The sequence below is a fragment of the Lactuca serriola genome, chromosome 9 (genome assembly GCF_051521515.1).
Source record: "Lactuca serriola cultivar US96UC23 chromosome 9, Lser_US96UC23_V15, whole genome shotgun sequence".
NCBI lineage: Eukaryota > Viridiplantae > Streptophyta > Magnoliopsida > Asterales > Asteraceae > Lactuca > Lactuca serriola.
Genome location: NC_136416.1, coordinates 42,312,735 through 42,329,826, shown reverse-complemented (window position 1 = coordinate 42,329,826; position 17,092 = coordinate 42,312,735). Strand labels below are relative to the sequence as shown.

The 17,092-nt window shown below is 35.6% G+C and overlaps 2 pseudogenes; both read left to right on the top strand.

The window, feature by feature from the left end:
• The first annotated feature begins 6,085 nt into the window (after window positions 1–6,085).
• Window positions 6,086–8,256, top strand: LOC145075614 (heat shock 70 kDa protein 1-like; annotated as a pseudogene).
• Window positions 8,257–11,091: 2,835 nt separating this feature from the next.
• On the top strand, window positions 11,092–13,384 carry LOC145075613 (heat shock cognate 70 kDa protein-like; annotated as a pseudogene).
• The last annotated feature ends 3,708 nt before the right edge of the window (window positions 13,385–17,092 follow it).

Below are 17,092 nucleotides of genomic sequence, written 5' to 3'. Positions count from 1 at the left end.
AGTCAAAACCGGTTTTGACCGAACAGGTTCGGATTCAAATTGGTAACCGGATTGGAACCAGGATTTGTTTTTCGGACTAGCTTTCGGATTGACCCCCGGATCAGGAACTGGTTTTGAGCCAAACCGGATTGAAAACCGGTTTGAAACCGGATTTGGAATATTACCGTTTAAAAACGGGAATTTTGGGCAATAATCGATTTTTTTTCAATTTTTTTCCTAGCCGTTAAAAAATAGATATAAACTGCTATAATTCATTTTTTTTCCTTTTTATCCCCACAACACTTATAAATAGTATGTATTTTGCGATATTTCAAGTTCTTAATATACACACATATTTGTTCAAAATTTCTAGTTTTGTTAACACTTCAAAAAATGAACTCAAGAGATTTTACCGCGACCGGTTTTTAAGACTCAGATGCAACGGTGGTGAAATCTTAGCAACCGGTCGGAATAAAGAAGTGTGAGAACATTTTGATATGGTGCTATTGTCGAATGGGAATCAAAAAGCTCAATGCAAGAAGTGTGGGTTGTTAATGGGTAAAGATGGCAATAGTATGTTGAGGAAAATTTAGTTATGCCTCATGTCTTCAATTTGTGAGTCGTGGATGACATGCAGGAAAACGTTCAGATTACTTGGTTGATTTTAGTATGACTTGAGGATCTTTTTGGATTTGTGTTATGAATTTATATTATGAATTTTTATGTTTAGGATTTTTGTATGTTATGGGTTGTTATATGTTATGTTTATGATTGTTTTATGTTAATTTTTATATTATATGGATTTTTATGTGATTTTATTTAACATTTAACATGTCACATATGGATAAGGAAGGTCAACTTTTAGTTTTCCTTATACTCTCGTGGTATTGGTTGATGTTGGTCTGACAAAGGAAAATAAGAATTAGAAGAATATGAGCTAGCGAACTGGTAGCAAACATGCATGTGTATAAGCGAGATTTGATACATGGATGTCGTACACAAATGTTATGATATGATATGTATGTCTTTCTTTCACAAGATGCATTTGTACTATTACGAAATGATTTTTACACAAAGAAATTGGTTGCAACGTAATACTCCCTCCGTCCCAAAATTATAGTCTATCTTTCCTTTTTGGTTTATCCCAAAATAATAGTCCATTTCTAAAAATAAATAACATTTTTACCAAAATACTCCCTCATTATTAGTTAACCAATTAAGCATTTAATGGAACATTAAATGCCAAGTAAGGATAAAACTGTCATTTTATTGTATAAAGTTAGTGGTAATTAATGTTTCCTTAATCTGTGTGTTTGGAACGAAGGGAGTAGGACAATAAGCATTGAAGAAAAAATGATTATATTCTTACAAGTTAGTTAAAGGAGATTTTAGCACTCTAGAAAAACCCTTCATCAATGTTTTCACGAGAATCTAGTGTTCATTCTATTATCAACCACTACTAAAGTCATAAACCTAATTTTTATAAAAACAAACAATCTTGCTCAATCAAACAGAAAATATGCTAAATATGGTAAAGAGTCCATTGACTTACCTAAGATTGGAAATACAACTGATCGTTGAATAAAAATAGTTAGTAATCTTTAATGGCTTTAATATTATTTATTTATTTCTCACATAATACACATAACGACCTAAAATGTCAAAAAAAAAAAAAAAAAAAACAAACCTTCCAGCCACGAGGTTTACATACCAACAGAAAGATTGAGAATCTCAGTGATTTAGGAGATGATTTCGTGAAATAACCTTCATCATTTATGCAGATCTTGCTAATAAATACGAAAATCTTGATAATTTGGTAGCTGATTTCTTGGAATGAAGTTGGACACTCTTATCTTTTCTAGCTTTGTGCGAGAGTGAGAATAAGGGCAGATAGGGTATTTGGTGACTGATCAGCAATTTCATCCCGTAACTGAGTCATATATTCACGGTCTGTTGTAGTACCATGTGTTGGAATCCCGTCTTCATCATCATCAACGCCCACATTGTTATTTCGAAACGAGACATTGGGTTCATCGTATCGTGCAAAATACTCATCACTCATTCCTTCTCTCCTTATAAAATTATGAAGCGCGAAACATGCCATGACAATGTTTCTTTGTGTCACAAACGGGAATGGTGTCATCCTCTTCAATATAGGGAAGCGTGCTTTCAAAACACCAAAAGCACGCTCAACGACATTCCGAAGTTTCGTATGTCCATGGTTAATTTTTTCCTTATTGGTCAATGCACGTCTTTGACGAAAATCTCCAAGCCAATACCTCACATTACGATAAGAGACCATAAATCCTCGAGTGTATGCATACGCGACATCACAAAGATAATACTTGTCTGTAAAAAATGGAAAACACTAATCAATTTCAAACTAAGATAATAGTATTTAAAAAAAACAAAAACTTATCGGGTGGTGGAAATGGGAATGATGATTGTGGATCGGTTATTTCTTCTGATAATATTCTAGAGTCATGCGCTACCCTTCCCACCCGGCCAAAACAAATGTGAAAATCATATTGAAGTCACAAATTGCCAATACGTTTTGGTAGCTGACTCCCTTTCCCCTACTTCTATATAACTCTTGTTTCTTAGCAGGGACAACAACATGTATCAAAGTGCCATCAAGTGCACCAATCGCACCTTTGAAAACTCGTCGTAGCCTCCTATTATGTCCTGAAATGTTTGGATTCGGATTAAAAGAAGTTGGTACTATAACATCTTGTGCGAAAAGCATCATTTTTTCCAACACTTCATAAAAAAATTTATGAATTGTTTGCTTCGAGTGTTGAAATCTCTGCTTGATAATCACGTAACGTTGATTATGGCCGATCATCATCAAAAACATGACCATCTTTTCCTCAACCGATACATGTTTGCTATCCTTTAATGAGTAATTTGCTCTAAAATGAGCACATAGTCGTACAAAAGAGTCATGGGACATGCGTAGTACTTCAACACATTGTAAACGATTACGATGTAACAACTCCAATGTGTATTCATGTCCTGTCATTTCCGAATCATTATCCCGCAATCGTTTCACGCCCCTCTTCAAAAAAAAACGGATGTACAGGTACATAAGAATTACGAGAAGTAACTTTTGATCGTGATCCATTATGAACCTAAAATCAACAAAGTAGAACTTTAAAAAACATTACATTAATCATATTTCAAGTAGCAAAATAACATTACATAAACCATATTTCAAGTAGCAAAAAAACATTACATAAACTATATTTGACATAGCAAATAAACATTACATTAATCATATTTCAAGTACCAAAAAAACATTAGATAAACCATATTCCAAGTAGCAAAATAACAAAAAAATAGTTCCAAGAAAAGCAAAGAGACCTAACAAAATAGTTCCAACAAAGGCAAAAAGACCTAACAAATAGTTTCAACACTAGAAAAAATCATCGGACAATCTTTCCATCCTTCAAAACTCCTAAACTTGTACCCGTCATCTCAAGCCATCCTCGTAATATCTCGGGAACATCAGGAAAATGCATCCACATCTCTCTCATGTTCATGGTCCCTCCAAAAATATGATATGCAATAATGCGTAAAGGATCGGTAGGGCCTAACTGAAGCACCTCTAACTTCTCTAAACATTGAGGGATTATATACCCTTTAGTCAAACTTTGTAAAGCTTTTTTCATTTCTAATGCTAAATCGTCACCAGTAATAGAAGTTCCATCAGGTGAAGAAGCAGACGGTGAGGCACTAGGAGGTATAGGAGTTGAGGGTTTAGCCCTTTTGTTAGGGTTACCAGATGGTGAAGTATTATATGGTGAAGCAGCAGAAGATGGTGGCTCATGGTGGGAGGTGTCATCACTATCATCATCTATTGCATGAAAAGGGGTGGCGGTAATCTGAAGTGATGGAAGACGACAAGAGGATGCTCCAACTATTGATGATGATTGGGTTGGGTAACTCCTAAAATTACCAGTAGCACTATTTCCATCAAAAAGACGTGCACAAAGATCTGGAAAAGGCAGTGGAATTGTTCTCAATGAAGCAGCCTTCGGATGTCCCTAAACCCAAATATAACAAAAAATAGTATAAGAATATTTGGCAACTTCAAACATAAATGTTTAATATATATATATATATATATATATATATATATATATATATATATATATATATATATATATATACCTTCTTAAAATCATCCCATTCCTCGGCTGTTAAGTTAAAAGTGTTTGTTTGAGAGTTGTATATATTACCAGTTTTGTTTTTTAAATACACCATCCTGTGGATTTGGCTTTCAGATTGTCATATGCATTTTTCATTTGTTTTTGACTCAACTCAAACCCAAATTTCTCCTTAAGAACTCTTCCATGTCTTATCCATGAGTCTTTCTGCAAACTCAATCCTTTTCTACCGACACTCTCTACTTCTTCAATACAAGTATCCAATAAGCATTTTAAATGCTCATTGGTCCATTGTTGTTTGTTTGCCCATTTCTAATAAGTAATATATCATAGACAATAATAATTTCATAAGGTATTGTAGCATTCACAAATTGACAAATATGATTTCATAAGGTATTGCATATCATACACATTACAACAAAAAAAAAAATAATGATTTGAAACAATCAAGAGTATTTGCAAAACCAAATAACAATAAACAATCAACAACTAAAGTGTGATTTTCACGTGACTTGTTAGATATCGTTAGTTGACAACATTATTTCACATTTTCAGCACAAATTTTCACAGCATTATTTCACATCAATAAACAATTCACAATTAACAACATTATTTCACAGCAATAAACAATTCACAATTGATAGCATTATTTCACAGCAATAAACAATTCACAATTGATAGCATTATTTCACAACAATAAACAATTCACAATCCACAACAATAAATAATTCACAATTGACAGCATTATTTCACATATAGGAAACGACTCTTTTGCTTCTGCACTACTTATGAGACATAAAAATGAAAAGAAAAGGCAAGACTTTCTTTAATTTTCTTAATTTTCAGCAAAATAGGCTCTATATATTTACATTATTTTCCAGAATATCAATCAAACATACATGATGCATGACTTTGGTTCCATTCTTTTTGTATGCAAAAACCTAATCTGATCATGTATCATACATGTATTGTAACATCATATTGTGAAGGAGGAGATATACATGTATTGTAATAACATTTAACAAGAATTTGAAGCAAGAAACAAGATTTTCAGTCAACTAGAGAGTTTTCATAGCAAGATTATTCCTCAATTTCATGTTGGAACTAAAAAAAGAAAAAAAAAAGAAAAATGCAAGGAAGATACGAACCTGTTCGCTGGTGGCCTGAATCGTACAAGTCGAGACGGGGGGTGCTAATCGGAGGCGATGGTCGATGGATTGAAGATGGATGGGTTCTATTGGTGGAGAAATATGGACGGTGGGAAGGTTTGACGATGGAGGCGGATGCAATAGAAGGACGCGTTTTTTTTAGGTTTAAAACACTCGCAGACTTAAGAAGATGTTGGTCCAAGTCTGTGTGGTGAAGACCTCGCGCAGACGTTTTTATATCTGCACACTTCAGAAAAACAAACACACTGCAAACCTTTAAGTATGCGTGTGGTCTGCGCCGCACAGACAAAAGAGCCCATGCAGATCTGCGGAGAAAAAACAAACACCCCCTAAAACTTTGAGCGGGAATTAAAAAATTAAAATGTAGGCCTCAAAAGTTATGGCTCTGTCAAACTTAGGGGGTGTTTGGCTTAACTTTTCACATCCTAGAAGTCCTTTTCGAAAAGAAAAAAAGCAACATATGTTTGGTAAAACTAGTTTTAAAAGCTACTTTTGGAGTTTTTATACAAGGAAAATGAACTTTTTGGAAAAGTCGGGAAATCCTGACTTTTTGTAACTTTTCCAAAAATGACTTTTGGGCTGTAAAAAGCTAAGCCAAACACCCCCTTAGGCTTCTTAAACGACGGTTATCATCAATTCGTTAACCAAGCGACGGAAGAAGACGAGGCACCGTTTTCACTAGTTCATCTACTCTATCGTTAATATTGAAATAGAACTTGCGTTGAAAAGCGAAAATACTCTATTACTTTACTTTAAATTTTAACTATAATGGACGGAAGAGGAAACGACACACCAGGGATTGGCATCGACCTCGGAACAACCTACTCATGTGTAGCAGTTTGGAAGCATGGTCATATCCAAATCATTCCCAATGATCAAGGCAACAGAACCACACCCTCTTGTGTTGCTTTCGTTAATGGAGAACGTCTCATTGGCGATGGCGCCAAGAACCAAGTGACCATGAACCCTGCTGCTAACACCATATTTGGTAAGCCTTTATTTTTCTAATTTGGTTAATCTTATTATGATTAAGCATGTGAGAATATCATATTCAGCAGAAGGAATTTTAGGGAACAGCTATAATCGTCAATAAAGGAGTCTGATATTACTCAGAATGAAATTTTTGCAATGTGAATTACATTCAGATGCACTAAAGTTTTTGATCCTTGATTTAAACTAATCTTTGAAGTAAGGTTTCCCTTATATGGTTTTTATGTTTTTTTGGGTTAAGATCTGCTTCATTAGTAACAGAAAAACTTTTTTTAACAAGAAGGTATATTTTTCGAATTTACTTGGTTATATATTGGCTTACTTTTATATTGTGGATTTTTAGATGCTAAGAGGTTGATTGGAAGGAGATTTAGTGATTCCAAAGTGCAGGATGACATCAAGTTGTGGCCTTTTAGGGTCATACAAGGGATTGCCGACACACCAAAGATTGTTGTCTCCTACAAAGGTCAAGAGAAGGAATTTTTGGCTGAAGAAATTTCATCTATGATTCTCGGCAAGATGAAGGAAACTGCTGAGGCATACTTTGGAAAACCTGTGAAAGATGCTGTGATAACGGTTCCAGCTTACTTTAATGATTCGCAACGTCAAGGAACAAAGGATGCTGGTGCTATAGCTGGACTTAATGTCATGCGAATCATCAATGAGCCAACAGCAGCTGCAATTGCATATGGTGTAGACAATAAGTCCGATATTACTTCCAAGATCAATGTGCTTGTCTTTGATTTGGGTGGTGGCACTTTTGATGTCTCTTTATTGACCATTGCGGAAGGGGGTGGTATCCGGGAGGTGAAAGCTGTTGCAGGTGACACACATTTGGGAGGTGAAGATTTTGATAGTCGTATGGTGGATCACTGTGCTCGGGAATTCAAGAGGAGATGGAATAAGGACTTAACTGGTAACAAAAGAGCATTGGGGAGGTTGAGATGTGCTTGTGAGAAAGCAAAAAGGATTCTTTCATGCAATATTCTTTCCTCAATTGAAATAGATGGCTTTGCACGAGGGGATTGATTTTTCTATGAAATTCAGTAGAGCTAAATTTGAAGAGCTTAACATGGGTTTCTTTGTTAAATGCATCGAGACTGTGGAGGCATGTTTAAGGGATGCAAAGATGGAGAAATCGTGTGTGAATGAGGTTATTCTTGTTTGTGGGTCAACTAGAATACCAAAGGTCCAGTGTATGTTGCAGGAATTTTTTGGCAGGAAAGAGCTATGCAAGAGCCTAAACCCCAATGAGGCTGTTGCATATGGTGCAGCCGTTATGGCTGCAAAGTTAAGTGGTAACAGTCATAAGAGTTGTGGAGATTTGTTGTTACTAGATGTCACTCCTTTGTCCCTTGGTGTTGAATCAATTGGAGAAGTATTTAGTGTTGTCATTCCTCGGAACACTCCCATACCTACCAAGAAATCCAAAAATCATGTTACAATTGAGGACAATCAATCTAAGGCATGGATCAAGGTGTATCAAGGTGAAAGAGCCAGATCTACTGATAACCATTTGTTGGGGGAGTTCTTACTTTCGGGAATACCACCGGCTCCAAAAGGAGATGCAAAACTCGAGTATTGTTTTGAAATAGATGCAAATTGTATCCTGACAGTGACAGCAAAGATATTATCAACAGGTAAGACGGAGCAACTCAGGTACCAATGCAAAAGAAAGACTCTCAATGGAACAGATAGAGAATATGGTAAAAGATGCTGACAAGTACAAAAAGGAGGACCAAGAATACAAGAGGAAAGCAGATGCCTTCAATGAATTAGAGGACTGCATATACAACATGAAGAAGAAGATCAGAAATATGGAGAATGGTGAGAGGTTGAAGAGAATGAAGAATGCCATTGCTGACACAGCCAATTGGCTCAAGCACAACCAAGCTGCATCTGTTGATGAGCTTCAGTGCAGGAAGGAACATCTCGAGTCCAAATGCTAGGTCTTAAATCAGTGTTGTACGTATCTTCTGAGTTTTTTTTTTGTTTTCTTTAGATGGTGTTAAATATTAATTCGCTACTTTTTAAAACTGAATCAATCCAAAATGTTTAATCAAGAACCCTTTTGTATCAGTTTGGAATGCTATTTTGGCTGCTCATGCGATTATAAAAACACAAACTCATCCAACATCAACAGTTCTGTTGTGCCAATTTGCAGCCGATAATAAGTAAAAAATCGGAAGACGAAAAAACAAATAAAGAACCATGGAATTTTTTTGAATGTGTAATGCGGTTTACAGAGATACAGAGAAGAAAGAACAAAACTGAATTCGTCTAAATTACATTGTATACATTTGGCTACAAGAATTGTGGTTTCGAATCTGCAAAAAAACACCAAGAAACCATTTTCTGAATGTAAGTGAAGTTAATCTACATTAATTAAGTTTAACATATTGTCCTACCTAGGTGTGGGCTAATGTTTGTGGTCAAAAGCTTGAGATATGTTCTTCTCATTGAAAGTGTAGGTATCATGTGTTTTAATCAGTTGATCAAAAAAAATTCTTTCATACCCTCTGGTTAATTGTTTCTGATATTATTTTGTAACTGTTATTTACATGTATATTTTGTTGAGAAACCAAAACTGTAAACTCTTTTATTCGACACAGATTCATTTAGAACACAGATGGATTAGGGTACTGTATATTTTGATGTACTTTGCGAGTGATATCCTTGGTTATTGGTATAGCAAAAACATAGATGTGGCTACAGAGTTCCCGTGCCTTTTCTTAATTTGTTTGACATGGATAGTTAGTGGATGCAAGTTTCAGATAGCTTTGCATTTTCTTTTTTTGGGTTACATGCAAGAAATTGAAAAGAAACAAAGCCGAACTCATACAACCTCTATTTTGTGATTTTCTTCCGAGTTCACCTATTTTAGTGATTTTGTATTCAAATTTCACTATGCTTTCTAGAAAAAAAAAATACTTTTAAAGGTTGGGAAAATGACTTACAAGCCCAATGCAGTTTTCAAACCGTTTAAAAAACCTCAATCATGTTTTGTCAGTTCAATAAAACACAAGGAACTTAACCTTTTGTCTACAAAAGCCCAACGAAGTTTCCAAACCGTTCAAAAAACTCAATCATGTTTTGTCTGATTAAAAGGTTAAGTTCGTTAGGTTTTTTTAAACAATCAAAACATAATTAGGGTTTTTTGAACAGTTTCGAAACTTTGTTGGTACTACAAGTAATTTTCCCGATATGGTAATAAGCCACTTCGTTTGTAACTTCCATAGAATTGAACAAAAGTGTAATTTAGTTGGTTTTTTTAGACAAAATGTTATGTTCATTGGATTTTCTTAAACAGACAAAACATAATTAGAATTTTTTGAACGGTCTGGAAACTTCATTGGGCTCGTAAATCATTTTCTCTTTATAATAGGTTCATGGTTTACACAATATTGGGTTCTAAGAATACATCCTATTGATCTTTTCTTTAGCTTCCAAGGCAAAATTTGCATTGATCTCTTTAAAACCCTTTTTTGCATATATCTTTGTGCCCTTGCAACGACAATTTTGGAGACATAAATATCTCCTTAGCATGATGGTTTTCACTGTTCCAATTAAAATAATAAGACTAATAAAATAAAGAAAGGTTCTTTGCTTTTCAATATTAAAATAATCAAATAAAAAAATGTTCTTTGCCTGAAATATATTAATCATCTTGTGTCTCATCTCCAACCTTAAACCAACTTTAAGTAGAGTAAAAGTACATAATTCCATTAATACCCATCTTAGCGGCTAGCCCCATGTAAATGTAAGAATTCCAAGATGTGATATTAAAGTCAAAATCAACACTAATTGTTATAAAAGAACATATTTTTAATTATATACAACACCCATAACTGACACCACATAGAAACGTTTTATTTTATTTTATTTTATTTTTTTGCAATCTTTCAACTATAAGTGACAGCCAATTGGAAAATGGAAAGCATACCCCCACTCAATCCCATCCCAACAAAATTGACATATTCAGTAAGATTCTACACCATTCATAACTGTAATTCCACAAATAATCAAAATAATAGAAAATAAAGACACAAACATTCTTTGGGAAATTTTGTCTAGCATCTGGTGTCCATTGTATTAGCAACCACTACTGAAATCATAAACCTAATTTTATGTAACCTAAGATAAAAACACACAATCTAGCTCAATCAAACTGAAAATATGCTAAATATGGTAAAGAGTCCATTGACTTACCTAAGAATGGAAATACAACTGATGGTTGAATAAAAATTGTTAGTAATCTTTACTGGCTTAAATAGTATTTATTTAATGGCTTAAATTATTTCTCACATAATACACATAAGGAGCTAAAATGTCAAGAAAAACAAACCTTCCAGCTACGAGGTTTACATACTAACAGAAAGATTGAGAATCACAGAGATTTAGGAGATGATTTCGTGAAACTATATCCCTTCATCATTTACGCAGATCTTGCTAATCAATACGAAAATCTTGATAATTTGGTAGGTGATTTCTTGGAATGAAGTTGGAAACTTTATCTTTTCCAGCTTTGTGCGAATAAGGGCAGATAGGGTATTTGGCGACTAAAACTTTGAGCGGGAAACAAAAAATTAAAATGGAGGCCTCAAAAAGTTAGGGGCTCAGTCAAACTTAGGCTTCTTCAACGACGGTTTTCATCAATTCGTTAACCAAACGACGGAAGAAGACGAGGCACCGTTTTCACCAGTTCACCTACTCGTTAATATTGAAATAGAAGTTGCGTTGAAAAGCGAAAATACACGATTACTTTACTTTAAATTTTAACTATAATGGACGGAAGAGGAAACGACACACCAGCGATCGGCATCGACCTCGGAACAACCTACTCATGTGTCGCAGTTTGGAAGCATGGTCATATCCAAATCATTCCCAATGATCAAGGCAACAGAACCACACCCTCTTGTGTTTCTTTCGTTAATGGAGAACGTCTCATTGGCGATGGTGCCAAGAACCAAGTAGCCATGAACCCTGCTAACACCATATTTGGTAAGCCTTTATTTTTCTTAATTATTTGGTTAACCTTATTAAGATTAAGCATGTGAAAATATCATATTCAGAAAAGGAGTCTGATATTATGAAAATTGTTCAGAATGAAATTTATGCAATGTGAATTACATTCAAATGCACTAAAGTTTTTGATCCTTGATTTAAACTAATCTTTGAAGTAAGGTTTCCCCGATATGGTTTTTATGTTTTTTTGGGTTAATATATATCTGCTTCTTTTAGTATCAGATAAACTTTTTTAAACAAGAAGGTATATCTTTCATTCTACTGTGGACTGGGATATTTAGTCAATGTTTCTTTGCATATTTTGCTGCATGCATATTACTTCAATTGTCTTTGAAACATCAATCTATACATCTACTTCTACAACCGATGTAAGTAATTATAATCTTTACTGGTAAAAGCTGTGTTTTTTTTTCAAATTTACTTGGCTATATATTGGCTTAATTTTATATTGTGGATTTTTAGATGCTAAGAGGTTGATTGGAAGGAGATTCAGTGATTCCAAAGTGCAGGATGACATCAAGTTGTGGCCTTTTAGGGTCATACAAGGGCCTGCCGACACACCAAAAATTGTTGTCTCCTACAAAGGTCATGAGAAGGAATTTTTGGCTGAAGAAATCTCATCTATGATTCTCGGCAAGATGAAGGAAACTGCTGAGGCATACCTTGGAAAACCTGTGAAAGATGCTGTGATAACGGTTCCAACGACAAGCAACAAAGGATGCTGGTGCTATTGCTGGACTTAATGTCATGCGAATCATCAATGAGCCAACAGCAGCTGTGATTGCTTATGGTTTAGACAATAAGTCGGATATTACTTCCAAGGTCAATGTGCTTGTCTTTGATTTGGGTGGTGGCACTTTTGATGTCTCTCTATTGACAATGGAGGAAGGCGGTGGTACTCTTCAGGTGAAAGCCGTTGCTGGTGACACTCATTTGGGAGGTGAAGATTTTGATAGTCGTATGGTGGATCACTGTGCTCAGGAATTCAAGAGGAAATGGGAAAAGGACTTAACGGGCAACAAAAGAGCCTTGGGGAGGTTGAAATGTGCTTGTGAGAAAGCAAAACGGATTCTTTCATGCGATATTTTGACTTCAATTGAAATAGACGGCTTACATGAGGGGATTGATTTTTCTATGAAGTTCAGTCGTGCTAAATTTGAAGAGCTCAACATGGGTTTCTTCGTTAAATGCATTGAGACACTAGAGGCATGTTTGACCGATGCAAAAATGGATAAATCTCGTGTAAATGAGGTGATCCTTGTTGGTGGATCAACCAGAATACCAAAGGTCCAATCTATGTTGCAAGAGTTTTTTAATGGAAAACAATTATGCAAGAGGGTGAATCCTGATGAGGCAGTTGCTTATGGTGCAGCTGTTATGGCTGAAAAGTTGACTGGTAACGGGGATGACTGTTTTCAAGATTTGTTGTTATTGGATGTCACTCCTTTATCCCTTGGTGTAGAACTAAAAGAAGAAGTATTTGATGTTTTGATCCCACGTAACACCCCAATTCCTACAAAGAAATCCAAATTTCATACTACATGTTATGACAACCAATCTGAGGTTTGCATCGAAGTCTATCAAGGTGAAAGAGCCAGATCTGTAGATAACCATTTGTTGGGGATGTTTACACTTTTTGGAATACCACTGGCTCCAAGAAAAGTTCCACAAATCAACAACTGCTTTGAAATAGATGATAATGGGATCCTCACAGTGACATCAGAGATAGTATCAACAGGTGTGACTGAGAAACTGACAATTACCAACCAAAATGGAAGACTCTCTAAGGATGAAATTGAGAAGATGGTTAAAGATGCTGACAAGTACAAACATGAGGATGAAGAATACAAGAAGAAAGCAAGTGCATTCAATGCATTAGAAGACTGCTTATACACCTCGAAGAATAAGATGAAAAACATAAGGAACCGTAAAAAGTTGATGAAAATGGAACATGCGGTTGCTGACACGACCAAGTGGCTTGAGCATAACCAAGCCGCATCTGCTGATGAGCTCGTGCGCATGAAGGAATATATTGAGTCTATATGCATGTGAGATTTTTAGCTTTCAAATCATGGTTGTTAGACTCACCTATCTTCTAAGTATTTTTTTTGTTTCACAAGATGATGTTAAACATACTTACATGTAGTAATATGTAACTTCTTTAAATTGGTAAATCAAGAACCACTTTTTATCAGTTTTTTTAGTTGTGAACAAAAACATGAACATGATCATTTAATGGGGTTAGTTTACATTGTTGAGCTAATTTATATATGGTGTTGGTACATTATATATCTATATGAACAACTTTGCATACCATATATAGATATGTTATGGGTGGTTAGTTTCCAATATTTTACACAACACAGTTTTTTCTAGACTTTGAAAGATCGTGTATCCTGTCGAGGGTGCATAACTGAACCTAAGTCTCAGACGTTTGATAGTCCTTAATCTGGTTAAGATGGTCCTACAATTTTTCTTAGAGCTCCATTAAAACAAGGACTGGTACAACAACAGTTACAGTTTGGTTATGGGGGCCTTTAGTTTAGTTAAGGACTGGTTTCGTATCAAGCTCTAGATGGTCATTATTAAGATTGAGCCTTTCTATAACGGCTAAGTTTTTATATCTTTTATAAATTGCATTTTGTTCTTTCTTGTATTTTGTTTTTCTGTGTCGATTATATAATTGTTTTCTGATTGTATATCATAATTGTTCGTTTTTTTCTAGTAAGTGTCGAAAAAAGATTTATAATTTTATTTCTCTAAAAAATAATTGAACTTTTTATGACTAAGGTATGGAGCGTGTTTCTATTATCAGGGGGTATTACTTATATATAGTAATTAACTACCATTTAACATGCATTAATTATTTTATTAATTATTTTGATTGTTTGTCAATTTTTTTAACCAGCAACGTTTGGTGAAACAACAAACCTAGCAAGGCCCCGGTAGTGAGACAAAACAGAAACAGGGAAATTACATACAAGAAAAAAGAAAAAGGGAAAGACAAAACTGCACAAATGGTCCCTGTGGTATGTCGAAAATTGCCACTTTGGTCCAAAAAGGTTTGGACTAGCACCACAGGTCCAAAATTTTCATTTTGTTGCGAGTTTGGTCCAATCTGTTTTGAATTTTTATAAAATGACGATTTTGCCCTTTGTATTTTCATTATTTATTTATTTTTTAAATTACAAAAACTAAAAAAGGAAAAAAAATGTTTGTATTATTACCCCCCACACCATATTTTTCTCTCTCCCATTCAGAAAAAGGAAACACCACCAGATTTCCGGTGGCTGCCGGAGCACCATCGTCCGACCACTAAAACCACCGTCGACGTCGGAACCCTAGAACTATCCGGTGCCGACTTCGCCGGAGAAAAAAAACTGAGATCTGAACCTCCAGAGACCATCATCCTTCTTTCTTTCCGCTGCTACGATGGCCATCTCTCTCTCTTTCTCTCCCTTCTACTGTTATGAACCGCCTGTTGGACCATCCAAATTACCACAGATGACGAAGATCTAAACATCTCGCCGCCACGACGGAGATCTAGATTTGCTGGTTGTTCGACAAGAAAAAAAGAGAGAAAGAGGGTGAAAACAGATCTGAAAACTTGGGATTTCGTAAAACTAGAAGGGTGGCGGCGTTAGGGCTTTTGTTGTGTAGACACCTCGTCGGAGAAGAAGAGAGTCGAGCGGTTTGATGGTTCCGATGCCTGAAACTAGAGTTTTATCGAGCCACAGACGTCATCGTCATTGCCGATGACGAACAGATCGAAGGCGTCGTCAGATGAGAAGATAAAAGACAAAGGCGATGATGGTTCCGACGAAAAGCAAATAGAAAGAGGGAGAGATTGAGTCCGGTTTCCGACAGATCTACGTCGTCCTTAGGAGGGTTTCTTGTTCGCCGGAAAAACGATTTCTCAGATTTTGCAACTGATTTCTCGATTTCTTGCAAACCCGACTCAGTTCATCTATCTTCTCAGTCCGTCCTTCGCCCCTTTCTCAGATTTATGGCACCAGAAACCCTAGCCTCAAATATTGAAACCCGCTTCGTCGGAAGCCTCCATCGCCGGTGGTGGTGGTTGGTGGTGAAGAAGATGAGCAACTTTTTGTGTGGAGAGAGAGAGAGAGAGAGAGAGAGTTTGCATTTTTTTTCCGTTATAAAAAATTATAAAAATAAAATAAAAAAGGAAAATTTTCTTTTTTATTTTTCTTTTAATCAGAAAAAATCTTTAAATAATAAAAAAAAACTGAAAAATGAAAAAACAATGGCAAATTCATCATTATGAAAAACTTCATAGCAAATTGGACCAAACTCGCAACAAAATGAAAAGTTTGGACCTCTGGTGCTAGTCCAAACATTTTTGGACCAAAGTGGCAATTTTAAGCAAACCACAGGGACCATTTGTGCAGTTTAGTCAAAGGGAAACTACATCAACAAGCCCAACTACAATTACCATCCTTACACTTGTATTTATACCAAATAAACACCAACGAAATTATGTTATCTGCCGTTTTTCTTAGGGCTAGGAGGAAGAAGATGAAACAATTTATCGTTGTGCGCCTTCCAAACATACCAAAAAACACCATATATAATTGCAAGTAGTAATTTGCTTTTCTTTCGGCAATGACCCAGTTGGCCGCAAAATTTATGGACTCCTCCTTATTTGAGAAACAATTACCATCAATCCCACACCACTTAAAAATCCAATACATCGCTTTGTCAATAAAAGGACCAGAAGCAAACATGTGATCGGTAGTCTCAACTTCCACGTTGCAAATAGTACAAGATGATGAAGCCATATTCACACCACTGGAAGGAATAGATGAGAAGGTAGGGATGCACACCAAACACACCCTTCAAATGAATCCCATAACTTTTAAAAGAACAAATTTTAGCCAAATCATAATTGTTAGTTTATACTACTTTTGTCGATTATTGTATAGAGTAGGGTCCCCTTTGTAACTATTGCATATATAAATATATTGTGCATAATTTCTCCCAATTCAGGCTTTTCCCATATTCAACATGGTATCAAGCTAGGGTTTCCAACCCATTACTCTCACGTACGGTCTATGAGTGTCTTCTCCCAACTGCTGATTTTTTTCTCTCTTGATCACTGAGAACACTAACTACCACAGCTCCTCACATGTCTTTCTTCCCCACTGAACTTCTGCCATTTGATCAGCACAACCATGTCCACCAGATCTCACAATGCCACCGTTCCTTCTCCACCAAAGTCGACTGTTTCCTGTTGATTACACTGCGCATAATATGCTTATGTTGTTGTCGAGTTCCTGTCCATTGTTGCTGCAAATTGATCGTCTCTGTTCTATCTCTCGTGTGTTCTGCATGTCAATATCAGCCTCTTCATCCACCAATACTCCATCAAAGCTAAGTCTCTTATGTACCCTCAAAAATGTCTACAATCAATTTAGCTTCAAGTTAAATGTTGATGGTTCAAAGTATAAGCTATGACGTCAAATGTTTTCAAACATGTGTAGAGGTACTTTGTCCTATGGTCATCTTTCAAGTAAATCACTCCCAATCGAAGATGACGATGAGGAATGGTATTCGGTGGAAGCTAGTATTAAATCATGGTTTTATAGCACTTGTGATCCCTAGTTGTTTCAAATCATCTCTAGTGATGATTGTACTGCCAAAGACTTTTGGGACAAGTTGGATGAATTTTTTCGGAACAATAAAATGTCCTGAGTGTTGCAACTGCAAGATCAATTCCGAAAACAAAGAAAGGTTCAAGCT